General features: G+C 32.7%; 1 long non-coding RNA gene across 2 annotated transcripts; it reads right to left on the reverse strand.

Moving 5' to 3' along the window:
• Window positions 1-7,413: 7,413 nt before the first annotated feature.
• Window positions 7,414-10,022, reverse strand: LOC139899161 (uncharacterized). 2 transcript variants are annotated; one of them, XR_011777351.1, is made up of 6 exons: window positions 9,693-10,022; window positions 8,566-8,612; window positions 8,409-8,482; window positions 8,180-8,262; window positions 7,868-7,950; window positions 7,414-7,654 (listed from the first exon to the last, which is right to left on the reverse strand). It is a non-coding gene; the product is annotated as an uncharacterized lncRNA (long non-coding RNA). The 2 variants fall into 2 exon arrangements; XR_011777350.1 differs by lacking the exons at window positions 7,414-7,654; window positions 7,868-7,950 and having other exon boundaries at window positions 7,957-8,262.
• Window positions 10,023-12,824: the final 2,802 nt, after the last annotated feature.

The raw sequence follows: 12,824 nt of genomic DNA on the forward strand, positions 1-12,824 counted from the left end.
GTTTTGTATGAAATTAATATGCATTTTTTTTAATTTAAGTTTTGTGTGATTTTAAAAACAAAAATTTACTTTATTTCATTAAGTTTAAGAAAATGATTTCTAAAATTCGTCGTAAGTTAAAGACTAGGTCATGGAACCGAAATTGCTTTACCCGAGGGCGGGGCGAAAAATTTTGTTATTTTTAATTTTATTGATCTAAAGTATACCAAAAAAATTAAAAAAACCCAAAAATCTTTGCTTTTAAAACAATCGCTTTAAAAACGACAAATTTTAAATTTTGTCGAGGGACGGACTAGGTAAACATACCGAAACTACCTAAAGTAAAAGGAAACAAAATTTAAAAAAAAAATTTATTCAAATTGTTTTAATAAATAAAGGTTTTTATAATATATATATATATATATATATATATATATATATATATATATATATATATATATATATATATATATGTTTGTAGTTTATCTTATGTACAAAACATGGTAAAACAGCGCATTTTTAAAGACTGGCATTAAAGTTCAGCAAAAGCTACTAATTTTGATGATAAGACGCAAAACATATGTGAAATTACAACAAAAGGAATGAACGATGAGGCGCGCCATCTATCATTCGACGAGTTTAGTAATTACAAACTGGGTATTTTTAATCACTTTTCTACACTAATCACCCTCATGAATTTATAATTTTTACTGATTTCTTACAAATGAGGGCATTGCAAGATCTCAAGTGTGGGGAAGGGTTATAAATTCTCCCGGGTTTGCACTTGGTTTATTTTCCAAATTTTGTGAAAATTTGAAAAATTTTCAACTAAATGAATTCAAAATCATGTTTATACATATTTATGAACGATAAAACTAGGTGTTAATACCGAAATTATTGTTACCTCGGAGAGAACATAAATGGAGCAACAACCCAAAACGTTAGAATTCATTTAAAATGGAATAGAGGAGAATAAATAGGCAAAGAAAAAAATAAATAAAAGCTAAGTGTGGGAAGAATTTACCAAGTTATTTAAAACACATATCACATATGTTTGTACAAGATTATTACAGGTACTTTTGTTTTGGACGATTTTAATCAGTTTTACCTAATTTACTGTAATATATTTGAAAGAAAGATGGATATGCACGATGAATCAATTCCATCATTAAAAGGAAGTAAAGTCTTCCGAAAAAGACACGCGCTTCTTGATTTAGGTCAGGAAGTTGACGTCCAGACCAGCTGTAGGTTGACGAAAAATCTAGAAAAGTCATCTCTAAAATCAGCAGGAAATCCACGGACCTCAACATCAAACAGGGTCGCCAAGTGGTCAGATTTATCCTAACCATGAGAGGATCTGTCTCGTAAAATGGGGAGGGCGCCGTGCAAATTAGCTTGATAAGACTAATGAATCAGACCCCCAGAAAGGATAATCTCCTTAAAGATTAAAAATTAGCTTTTAAGCCTGATATTACTCAATCCTTGAGATTGACTTTAAATATTGAGAATTACAAACTCATGGAATTCAATGATATCTAAACTCGAGCTTGAACGAGAAAATATTTTGATCAAATTAAAACCGATTTATTTTCTGAAAACCTATTTTCAATGTGTTCATTACCATTGAACGTAAAATCCTATCAATTCACCTGGAATTCATTAGGTCACCTGAACCAAATCGGGTGTCAACCGTAAGAACGGTGGTTGCATAGCATGGTCAAAGACAGGACCTTGTGCCAGACCAAAAAATTATAGGGTGATCTTTGCTATTGCTCCTACAAAGGATAGTAATTGCATCCGACACGTTGTGGACCATAAACAAAAGCATGTCACGGGACATTGCCTTAACAGTTGCTTGTTCATCACTTTCCTTTACAACCGGACGGTAGTTTACCGAAAGGTAATATACAGAGCAATTATACTGGACGTGTGCTTTCCTAATACAAGGTTAGCAAGTGGGTGACACAAAACCACAAGTTTTGAACTAAAATTTTAAAATCTGAAACCTACACAACCCACAAAAACATTTTTGCAAACACCGATTAAGGGTTATTCCGTAAAACTTATCTAGGGTAAAAGCTAGAATGAATTTTTAAAAAATCAAATGTTTTCATAAACATCCAATTTCCTTAAAGGATCTAAATTTTCATAGTCATGTGGGACTGTAAACCACATTGTTACTATCATTCTTTATACCGCCATATCAAAATCACTGATGTATAAAGTGTGAGAATAAAAAAAGTGATTCGAGTGAAGTGTGGTTTTATTTTAAGTTCTGTATTGCTTGAGGACAAGCAACGCTCAAGTGTGGGGATATTTGATAGTGCTCCAAATGAACATATATTTAGGCACAATATCCTTCTAATATGTAAAGCTTTTAGTTGCAATTGTTCTATTTTTATGTAATATTCGTTTAAATAAATAAGTGCGAAGACAAAAGAAGAAAACGACGATTTGAAGACGCAAATGACCAAAAAGCTAAAAAGTATAAAGTACAATCCAAGTGGTTCGAAATATTGATGAGAAACGTCTAAAAATTACAAGAGTACGAGCCGCGGAACGCAAAATACAAAATATCTCAGCGTACGCAAGGACGTTCAAAAATCCGGAACCGGGACCTGAGCCAACTATCAACGCGCGACACAACGGAGCTAAAATGACAAGTCAACTATGCACATGAATATAATATAATATATAAATAATTCTTAAAATCATATATATATATATATATATATATATATATATATATATATATATATATATATATATATATATTATATTGTATTATATATTATAAAACGTCACCAAACTAGAAAACAAAGACATGTGAGCTGGATCAGAGGGCCATGCGATCGCATGGCCAGAAGGCACAAAATCCATGCGATCGTATGGGCATCAAAATCTGGCCAAGTGCTATAAATAGCCACGAATTCGGACGAGCTCACCACCTCTTTTTCATTTCCTTTCTTTCTGTAAACAATATAATATATATATTATTAATTATAATTATAATTTTAAATTAAGTTAATAATAAGAATGTTATTGTAAGAAATGTTTTATGGGTTTTAAAGTCGAAATTCTGTCCGTGCAACGCTACGCGATTAATCACCACTGTAAGCTATGTTCTTCCTTTTTAAATTAATGTATCGTAACTAAGTTATTATTATGCTTTTTTGAGCCGAAGTAATCGTGATGTTAGACTAAATATTAAGATGGGGTTATTATATTTTGTACCATAATTAAGGTTTGGACAAAAGACTGACACTTGTGGACATTGGACTATTGACTATTAATAGATAGGGGGTATTGTCTAATCGAATGACAACTTATTAGAATCTGTCGAACCTATCTTCAAATTAGTTAATCTAATAATTATTAAAATGATTATGTATGTCTTATTTAGTGACGTTTATACGACATCTTTTACGATCATTTAATTAATTATTCGAGTTGGGTAATTGATTATGCATTCTGATCAAGTGGGTAAATTAATATTCATATCTCATTAAAACAGGGGTGGATTACATACAAGGATAATTGGTGTAATTGTTAACAAAGTATTAAAACCTTGGATTACACGCAGTCGATAACCTGGTGTAATTATTAACAAAGTATTAAAACCTTGTTACAGTTCGAATCCCTAATTAGTTGGAATATTTAACTTCGGGAATAAGGTTAATTTGACGAGCATTTTATAATTATGACCGATGGACTATTATGGACAAAAACTAAATAGGTATCAAATAAACCAAGACAAAGGACAATTAACCTGGGTAACAATTAATTAAAATCAAAACGTCAAACATCATGATTACGGAAGTTTAAATAAGCATAATACTTTTATTTCATATTTCATCGTACCTTTATTTACTGTCATTTTAATTACTGCAATTTATTTTATCGCAATTTAAATTCTGTCATTTATATTATCGTCATTTATCTTTACGCTTTATTTAAAATCGACAAACCGGTCATTAAACGGTAAAAACCCCTTTTTATAATAATAATAATAATACTACTATATTACTAATATATATATATATATATATATATATATATATATATATATATATAAATATAATTGTTTAAAAATATAGTGTACGCAATAAGCCGTTTCCCTGTGGAACGAACCGGACTTACTAAAAACTACACTACTCTACGATTAGGTACACTGCCTATAAGTGTTGTAGCAAGGTTTAGGTATATTCCATCCATAAATTAATTAAAACTTGTGTAATTTGTATCGTATTTTGTAATAAAAATATAACTATTTCGTACTACACCTCGCACACATCAATACTATAGCATGCAGAAGGAGACGGAACAGTTGGCAATGGATCTACATAAATTAGTAAAACATACTAATTACCAATAACAATCAAGATACTTGATGAAAAGAACAAGATACGAAAACAAACTTGAAAGGGTATTTTCGTCAGATCCTTCAGTAAGACCAGGATGGGTGACATTCTCACGATCAAACGACAACCTTGTTCTTTTCACAGAAGAAGACTGAATAGCTTATTTCTTCATCTTGGTGGCTTTCTGGCGCTTCGAAGCTCTAAGTTGAATCTTTTCAGAGGCAGGAGAATTAGGTTGGGCATCCACGTCAATGGGCTCATGCTCTGAAGACACCTTTGCTTCGCACTGTAGCTTGGGGAAAGTTGATGATGCAACAACACCACGAGGCCTACTTTCGACTTCCAAAAAGCCAAAGACAGAAGGGGATCCAGTATCTTTGATAATATAAGTGGCATCACGAGCAGCAATGGTCATCTCCTTTACACCAAGTGACTTAATAGCATTCCTCAAAGCCATTTTTGCAAATACAAGAAGCAAACAAACATTAGAACGAATCTAACACACCCAAGAAGTAAAACAACCTATGACAAGAAGTACCTACCCTTATCCCCACACATAAACATTGGATTTTCTTTTCCCATCTCCCAAGAAGGAGACATTCCACGCTTAAAGAGCATCGAAACAGGAAATGTGGAGGCAATTATCGGATGACGACAGATTCTACCAAAAAGGGGATTATACTTCGCACCTTCAAGAATAGGGTCATTGTATTCCTTGGGAATAATTGCCCTAGATGGATTGACAGCGCCCATATAAAGATGAGGATAAAAGAAATCCTCTTTCATATAAACAAAATGGCTTTTCCAGCCACGAACATCGGGAACTTGGGATGAAAAACAAACAGGACTTTCAGAAGCTTGACCCCTTTTCTTGCGACGTTCGGCAATAGTAATCCAATTACCAGCGTCGCCAATGTTGAAAAAAACAGCAACAAAAGATCTACAGAAGCCTCACCGCCGTAAGCTCTACACATGACCTCGAAGGCCTTGATTTTCTTAGTCGCTAAAGGGTGTAAAATAGAAATGTGCACCTTAAAGTGATTCAGTACACTAAGATAAAAAGACGAAATTGGTAACCTAACGTTACATTCGGCGAACAAACAGTTATAAACACCAACATACCCTTTGGGAAACTCAAGCAATTTCTTTTTCATATTCAGGCAAAATAATATCATCATCAGACAAGCCTAAGGTTTTTCTAAGTTGAATACATTGATCAATAGTTACCATACTACAAGTGGTATGTAATTCCTGTTTTGCCATAAAGATAAGAGCAAAATATTAAGAAAATACCTTAAAAATCGATGGAGAGCTTGACCGAAAAAGAAAAAAAGGGAGAAGGAAAATGAGAAAATTATGGTAGAAAATAAAGAATAAATGGAGAGAAGTTCTGCCAAACCATCAAATTAAACTGCAAAACTCAAGAGCCCTCGATAATCGAAATATAAAATTACGGTTGTACCCTTAATTAATGGGAGAAAAGCAACTCAGCTACTACCAGGGGTAAAATAGACATTGCGCGACGAACTAGCAATAATGACAGACCCGAACTGTCTAATCATATGCTTAACGAATCTTAAAGTTTAATTTCACGAAGCAATATATAGCAAAATTCTTCATAAATTTAAACTGGGGGGCTTGATAGTACACCCCATGTCTCGATCACAACCCAGGCATTACATAGGTATCTCACGAAGATAAAGAACTACGAAGGTGTCACGAGAACCGAGACTGAAGGTCTGGATTAAGTCACGAGATCGTATATGTCAAAAAGATATGGAAAAGATTCCATAGAAACAGTAGGTATCTCACGAAGATTAAGGAAAACATCTATCTTGTTTTCCTCAGCCACTGTAACTCCGCCACCCTGCTAAAGGAAAGTCCACCAACATTTCCATAAATACCTTGGAACTTGATCAAAGCATTGAGACCAAGAGGGAAACATAATCCCTGAATGAGCATGTTCAACACAATCACTAAACATCTCACACATTGAACACACTTCAATGCCCTTCTTAAACCTTGGTGGTGTAAAGTGAGAAGTATTCTCACTACCTTCGGGGAATCGCCAGCAAGTCCTTTAACATCATTCATATCACCCAAATCACTTGACATAATCACCCTGATCAACCGAATCTTATATCACTTTAAGATAGCTCGAAAAAGTGTACAAATAATGACCATTAGTGTAAAGATACATATCAAATACATTTTGGAAATTAAACCATTTCCAAGTATTGTGTGTAAACCAAATCTTCACTTTTGTTGAATATAATTTGTAGAGTCTCAATCATGACCAAATATTTAAGTGATCCTATCATTAAATTACAATAACTTAAATCTTTTTTACATATTCACTTTTTTCAAAAAGAAAAAAAAATACTTTTTTACAGCTTTATTAGTCATTTTTTATATTAGGAAAGAATTATAATAGTAAAAAATACTAATAATAATAATAAATATCCATTTAAATTTTATAAACGTTTATATGTTATTTTTATAAAGAAAGCATAATCATTTTTTTTTTAAAATGTACAATCATTTTTAACTGTTAAGTGGTGGTGTGTTTTAGAAGATGATATATTTAATGTCATTTATTTATAGGTTATAATTATTATTAGATATGACTAGTTTATAACCCGCGCATTCGTGGGTATTTTATCATACATGATTTTAAAAATATATTCTTGATAAGTGATTTATGTTAATGATATAAATAAGAGTAGTACAATATATGTAAATAATAATAGAATTAAACACATAAAGTAAATAAGTATGAATTGTGACATAAATCACTTATTATAGTACTCCTAAGTGATTTAATATAATAAATTGGGTTGATGACATTGATAACATATTTTTATTGATACATATTTTCATATTGAATTGGGTTGATTGTTAAAATAGACGCATATAAAAAAAATACATAAAAACATAGAATACGCTAAAATTGTATGATAACATATAGTCATGTAATTAAATATTAAGTAGAACTAAAAAGGTTAAATAGTATACGCCATTAGTGATATATTGGTACTTACAAAGTTACAAATAGAAATGAGAAAAAAAAAAAAACATATATAAACAGTTACAACTACTCTTCATTCAAAAACAATTTATTTTATATACAGTTGGTAATCCTTCCAAAGTGCAAACAATAACAAAACCTACTGGCTTTATCTAGGAGTTCATCGATGTGTAAAATGGAAATTGGCTCATCTTTGTATTGACCAAGCAAAGCAGAGGAAGGATACATATGTTAGTTCCCATCCCAAGTCATCGCCCGGTTTATGATCCAATTGGCAATTGACACCCTGTTGATAGTCGTAAAGATCGAGTACACTTATTGCATTTAGATAATTATTAATTTTTATGATCAGTTTGTGTAATGAGAGAAGCAATTGTTCCAAACCCATTCAAATTTAGACATAATTTAACCAATTTCCCCCACGTTGAAGTATTAACTCATTTAAAATATAACTTTTTGTTCTAACCAGACATGTAACAGTTATTTATAGATAACTTACATGTAATAGGATCTCCTTTATTATCTTGCGAGATTCTAGACATAAGCAACACCCATTCGGTGTGTTCTCCAACATTAGTTTTCCTAAAAATGGATTTTGTGATTAATAAAATTTCTCCGGGGTACCGTCCCCTTTATCCAAAAAAAAAAAATGAATTTGAAAACATCATTATTGATTACATGTCACTAATATAGAATGAACATCAACAATAACCCATAAGAATCCTAGCAGTGTCATTTATAAGTCAGACATAGTCGTAAGCGATGAAAATATTCAGACATAGTTGACTTCTTTTGAACATTTGTGACTTACTTTGAGTTAACATATTCTCATCCTTTGCAATGCCATCACAAATAGACTTAATGATAGCACTACTGATCATGAATCTGCACAACCTGCAGATTTTCAACCAATATGAGTTTCTCTCGCATGCCCTCACGGTGCCAAACATGTACAACGATTGCAAGATTAGGTTTGGAAAATAGCTACATATTAATATATATTAAAAAGACCTAAACTTGTGAACCAAAACAAAACTTACCATATAAATCAAGTTTCAAGTTTCTCAAAATTGGCCAGTAACACAGTTAGACCCATTTGGCCAAGTTAACATATCTAAACCAAACATTCAATTGGCAAAAGGGTCAGAATTACCATTATAAACACAATAAAAGGTACGGGTGAGCGGAAAGACATACCTCCTGACCAATATTTTTGGGGTTCCATTAGTTGATACGGTTAGCACCTAACAAGGGTACACGAATATATGGTTAGCATATATACAATAATAATGGCGAAATGGGTCAACATTTAACTATATGACCTGTAAATGGGTCATACCTGTAGACTACAATTATCCTATCAAATGTTGGATTTTAAAGTGAGACACATATAATAGAATTCTCGGTGGATTTTGATAAATTTATAAAGATGCTTAACCCTATTAAAAATGGTTGTAGTTTTGTTAATTGGGATTTTTTTGAATAAATATGGCATCATAGTTGTTTTCTTATAAAAAATTACATATCATTAACATAAGGATGGGGACAATAATGGTTACCTGCTCACTATGAATACTGAAAAACAAATCCTCTATTAAAAAGTTCATTTCTTTCAAATGATTTACATACTTAGGTAGAAAACCTAAATGACTGTTAAAGATAAGTACCAACACATGAAATGCAAGATAAGTACCATATCAATCCACTTGACCATGAAACATGTACCAACCAAATATGTACCAACCAAGTCCAAATGACCATGAAACAACATTCAAACCAAATAACTAATAATCCAAATCTAAACAGAAAAGCCTGAGATTTTAAACATCTATTTTGTCAACTCATATTAAGAATTTGCCTTGACTTTCAAATTCTTGAACAAATTATCTTAATAATAAGATGCCAATCCCTTTATAAATAGTAAAACCATCAACAAAAACTAAAAAAATAATCGAAGAGTGAACTAATTATAGCAACGTGATGATGTAGTCCCACTGTTGTAGCAGCAGAAAGAAACTTACGATTAGGCAAGCCACTATTGAATTGCGAACCACCCATCGGATTGCTTGCACCTACTACTTCTAACCATCCCTTTATAGTCAAATTATTATCATACACTCCATAAATAAAGACCAATCTACACACTGAATTTAATTTTTTAACTCGCAAGTATTACAGATCAAGTAATTAGTTACAATATCAGGTGATTAAAGTCAGGGTTTACAGTTTTGCATTTTTATGTAACAATTTTAATTATAAACTCAATCGTAACTAAATCAAGCATTGCAAACCCTATATTAATCAACTAAAAACATTAGATTTACCTGCCATTGGCTTCGTCAATCGCACTGTCGTGGATGGTCACCAGAAATCTTTAATCACAACATGCAAAATTATACGATAGAGAGAACAGATGCAAAATTCGAATACTAAAATACGCTTAGGTTAAGAATGAATAGAGGTTTGAGTCTACAAATACGACTGAATATGGTGAAGTGTATTATGATCAATTAAAAACATCGATCTGAATCCGGTTTTATGTTTTGTGGTTAAGAAAACTATTGATCTGCATCTGGCTCATAAGATCCCTAATTTTATTTTGTTTTAGTTGAATGGTTCGTGGTTTAATTGTTGAATATTGAATAAATGAATAATGGAATGGAATGGGTTAGGTTCTTTTGTGATGAAGAAATCTAATTGGGTATGTGATGGCGTGAGATGGTAAAACTGATTTCCCCTCATTTGTAACTGTTACTCCGTATTTTACTTTAATTGGGCTGATTAAATAATTAAGGGCATTGAATGTAATTAAGGTAAGTAACTGTCCCGAATTTTTGTAATGACGCCATATAGAATTTAAAGGGCTGAGATCAATTTAATCTTTCTTATCTAATGGTTGTAGTTAATAAATATGACATCATAGTTGTTTTCTTATTATAGATAAGAAAGATTGATTTTTTTTTTTTTTGAAAGATCAGCTTTATATTAATTACCAATAAAGATACAAGAGGCTTGCGCCTTACAAACACGAGAGCTATAAGATTACAGATACATAACCCTATATACTAACAGGTATACTCGAAACTAAAAGGAAATATACAAATGGACAGTTTGCTCGAGCACGGTTGAAAATCGTAGAAAAACTCCTTCGTCTTTAGTATACTCTTAAGGAAGAAAATGTCACTTGAGAGATAAGCTGAGAAGGATGCGAATATACAGTGTTGGAAGCCCGACTACAAAGTATAACGGACCAACTCATATTATTCCTTACCAAAAGAAACACTAAAGATTTAGGAAAAAAACCTAACTAATTAGCCAATTCCAACTTTGGAGATCGGGTTGGCATCATACACCATAGGGTTGAATAGCCATGATTGCCAATCGAGGGTGATATTTTTGGCCCGACAATTTATCCATTCGAATGTTTTAACTTGGATATCGGATATAATTTTTGGGCAACTCAACTTGTTTTTGTCGAACACGAAGTCATTTCGGTTTTTTCAAATATAGTAACATGTAACCCAAACTACCGCTTGCCATATTCTTGTCCCCGTGAAGGTGTTGAATTTTGAGTTTAGTGCTTTAGAGAATTGTGGGAGACTTGTGATATTTAAATGATCGAAGGACCACCATTTGCAAATTGTAACATCCCGCGTTTTTCCGTTAAATTTATTTTAACACCGTCTTTTTTTTAAGATAATATCCTTCGTTATCTAAATTCGCATCTTCCGCTAACTAACATTCTTAATATTCCCGTTATTTAATTATAACATCTCTCGGTTACGCTAGCGTTTTTAAAATGTTCGTTTGGTTAATTCACGCACCCGCTTTGAAACTTGAGGGACCGAAGTTGCCAAGTGGGCAAAGTGGTGACTGGGTCAACTAGTCAACCACATCACCACCACCACTCATTCAACCTCCTCTTTTTCTCTTTTCTTACTTCTCTTTTTCTCTCCATCTCAAGAACACACACTAACACCCAATTCAATCATTCATCATCTAAATTCGATCTAGGAGGCCAACATCAAAACAAATTACATTTTCATGATCCTCTCTTCATCCTCTACATTTTGGTAACAATTTCATCAAGTTTGGGTAACTTTCTAAAAACACTAGATTTCTCTAAATTCGTTTTATATACTTGAAATGGTGTTAATTAGGGTCTATGGCTCAAGTCTAACATGAATATATGTTTAGTTTGCTCGATTTGTTGTTTTGAGTAACTAGTTTGAACATTTGAGATGAGTTTGATTAATCTTGAGTTTTGGGTGATTAAATGTTGTTAAATTGTTAAAGTTCATGTTTTAATTATGTTACTAGTATCACTAGCTTCGTTTTGATGCGTAGGTGGATTAAGAAAACTTCAAACACATGATTATTGATTTTTGTGAATTTTGGTTAGGGTTTGATAGACTTAAAACGAACTTTTGATGTTTTGAATGCCATGAAATGTTATTAGTAAGTGTTATGTTGTAATGTATGTTTCATTACCTTCAAAATGACATATCATATGTGTGAATTGGATTCCCGAATCTTAAAATGCATTTTGTGAATTGAAACTTTGAAAATAAACCTTTAATGATCACTTGATAAGATTTTGATTATTGTAATTGATGTTTTTGCTTGATGAAAAGTGGTTAGTTGTATTCCTTGTCAAAAGAGCTTTCCAACGATATAAGATACGTGTTCTAAGTGTTTACGGTTTATGATTTGTGCTAAATTGAAGTTTGGTTCGTGCACTTGATAAAACTCAGAAACAGCATTTCCCAGGTACAGGAGCGACGCTCCTGAACTAAGAGCGCCGCACCTGGTAATCCTTTTTGTGGAGTTTTTCATCAGATGTTAGGAGCGCCGCTCCTGTAAACAAGAGCGACGCTTCTGGTCCTCAAGAGCGCCGATGTAAGACCCGAATTTTTCCTTGTTCATATGTGCATTTAGGGTGAATGAATTGTGGGGTTTCTTTGTATATTTTAGAAAAAGAGAAAAGAATGCTGCCCAGGCTATCTGCGCGCCGCGCAGTATTATGGCGCACCGCGCCATTACGGGCTGACAGCCCAACTCTTGCTTTTAAATTAGATATTTTAAGGGCTTTTTGGTAAATTCACATGGGACCCGACTTTAAGGCTTGGGATCAGTTGTTGGAGTCTCATTAACTCCATTTCCATCTACTTCAACCTCATCCATTCAATTCTAGAGAGAGAGTAAGATCCTAGTGTGAGAAAACTCATTTTGGAGAAGAAGAAGAAGAAGAAGAAGAAGAAGAAGAAGAAGAAGAAGAAGAAGAAGAAGAAGAAGAAGAAGAAGAAGAAGGAATCTTGCTTAAGCTTAAGTTATAAAGTTGTTCATCTACTTCCTAGCTACATTTTGAGTGTAGTGGTATGCTTTAATCTTAATTTCCTTGTTTAATTTGATTAAGGGTTAGGGTTTGGGGTAGATGATGAACTTAAAACCCATTT

The sequence above is a fragment of the Rutidosis leptorrhynchoides genome, chromosome 3 (genome assembly GCF_046630445.1).
Source record: "Rutidosis leptorrhynchoides isolate AG116_Rl617_1_P2 chromosome 3, CSIRO_AGI_Rlap_v1, whole genome shotgun sequence".
NCBI lineage: Eukaryota > Viridiplantae > Streptophyta > Magnoliopsida > Asterales > Asteraceae > Rutidosis > Rutidosis leptorrhynchoides.